Source organism: Loxodonta africana, chromosome 1 (genome assembly GCF_030014295.1).
Source record: "Loxodonta africana isolate mLoxAfr1 chromosome 1, mLoxAfr1.hap2, whole genome shotgun sequence".
Classification (NCBI taxonomy): Eukaryota; Metazoa; Chordata; class Mammalia; order Proboscidea; family Elephantidae; genus Loxodonta; species Loxodonta africana.
In genome coordinates, this window is record NC_087342.1 from 174,136,867 (window position 1) to 174,139,464 (window position 2,598).

Sequence of the window (2,598 nt, forward strand, 5' to 3'; positions counted from 1 at the left end):
CAAATCCTTTTTTTTTCTCATCTCCTTTCTATCTGAATGCCCCCCACATGCCTTCTCTGGTCCTTCATAAGTGCTCCCCCCAATAAATCTCTTGCACATCTAATCCAGCTTTGGCATATGCTTCTCAGAGAAGCTAACTACCATAGGTGGTGATAGGAGTGTCTGAGAACACAAGTGGTAGGATGAAATTTTGGACTGGCTCACTCACTGCCTGATGAGCAAAGAGGACACCATCCTGAGTGTTATGTAGGGCATGGAGAATCCCTGGCACAATGTGGCAGCCAAATTGCTAAAGATTTCACCAATGGTGACCTGGGAAAGCATCCTGGGGAGGGAATTGCCCTGGCTTGTGCAATGATTCAGGCGTTTAAATAATAGGAGAACAATGCCTACAAGGGCAGTGGGTTTCGGTGATTACTGCTAAATTGCTGTGATGCACTGCAAAGGGATAATGAGAAAGTCAGGACTGTTAACAAGCAGTTATAGTCTAAGTGTGAGAACAGAGGCTTTATTTCTTCTGTGGAAGCACAGACAAAGCTGAGCAGCAGACTGAAGACCTGATCATTAGAGTTGTAGTGCTCTAGAGACATTTAAATGGTCAACTAAGGCAGGTTCGCCATACTAAGACAGGAAACCTTGCATGAGGACACATGGACTGCATGGCCACTGTTGTAAACATAAAAGCTATGTAATGGGCTCCCACTTACCAATGCAAATCTAGCGATTGCTGCCTCTCAACATCCAATCTAAGCAGCCAATAGGATTCTAAAATTTATATAAAAATGCAAAGGGCCAAAAGTAGTAAAGATAATAACGAAGAAAAAAAACAAGGTGGATGGACTTGCTTTTCTGGATATCAACACTTAAGGCTATATCAATTAAAACAACTGTGCTATTGGTGCAAATATTGATCAGTGGAACAGAATAAAGTCTATAAACAGACTCACGTATCATGTATATCTGTACCATCACCAAACATCCCTGGCCGGGTGGCACAAATGGTTTGTGCTCAACTAACCAAAAGGTTGGCCGTTCAAATCCACCCAGTGGCGCCAAGGAAGAAGGATCTGGAGATCTACTTCTGAAAGATCACAACCATTAAAAACCTTACGGAGTACAGCTCTACTCCAAAACACATGGGTCGCCGTAAGACTGAATCGATTTGACTGCAACAGGTTTATACAGTCATATATCAACATAAATACCTGTGTATTTTATCTGTGTATATGTATTTTTCATAAATTGCTGCAGAACAGTGAAAGGTAAAACAGCAAATCCTCTAGAAGACCCTAACATAAGAATCATTTATAGCCTTGGCATAGGGAAATATTTTTTAAATATTTAAATATTATTTTTTAAATAGGATACAAAAAAACCAACCATAAAATCAGATTGATATATGGACTATGATAAAATTAGTAACTTTTTTTCAAAAAACACCACTAAAGAGAGAAGGTAAGCCACAGAGGGAGAATATATGATTAATAAACACATGAAAAGGTGTTCAACTTAATTAGTAATCAGGGAAAAGAAAATTTAGACCATAATGAGATAATGCCATATACCCACTAACCAAAACAAACAAAAAACACCAAACCCATTGCCATCAAGTTGATTCCAACCCATAGCAGCCCTGTAGGACAGAGTAGAACTGCCCCACTGGATTTCCAAGGAGCAGCTGGTGGATTCGAACTGCCAAATTTTGGTTAGCAGCCAAACACTTAACTACTATGCCACCAGGGCTCCACATACCCACTAGAGTTGCTAAAAATTAAATAGAATAATACCAGAGTCTGATGAAGATGTGGAGCGACAGCAATTTTCAACTGCTGGTGGAAGTATAAGTCACATAACTTTGAAAAATAGTTCAACATTAACTACTAAAGTTGAGAGGTATATAACCTGTGATTTGGTAATTGCACTTCTAGGTATATATTTAAGAGAAATGCCTATATGTGAATAAGAAATACAAGCAAAAATGTTCAGAACTGTATTATTTGTAAAATCCTCAAATTGCAAACTAAAATATTCATAAATAGTAGAATATATAAATTGTGGTATATTTATAGCATGAAATATTACACAGCAATGGAAATGAACAAAACACAATGTAGCTGTTGTCTAGGACTGCTGTAACAAATATCACAATCTTTTTTATTGTGAGACATGTGTACAGAAAAGGGCATAAATTTTTTAGTTCAGTGATCAGTCAGCATGAATGCCAGTGTAACCACTATCCAGGTCGAGAAATAAAATATTGCCATCATTCCAGGAAGGACCTCTTTAACAAACTGAAATTTATTCTCTCACAGTTTAGGAGGCTAGAAGTCTAAATTCAGGATGCCAAGGGGAGGCTTCCTCTCTTTGTTGGCTCTAGGGGAAGATCTTATTCATCAATCTTCCCCTGATCTAGGAGCTTCTCTGCAAAGGGATCCCAGGTCCAAAGGACACGCTCTACTTCTGGCTCTTCTTTCTTGGTGATAATGAGGTCCCTCTCTGCTCACTTCTTTCTTTTATATCTCAAAAGAAATTGACTCAAAATACAACCTAATCCTTTAGATTATGTCCTGCCTCATTAGCATAACAGATAGCTCACTC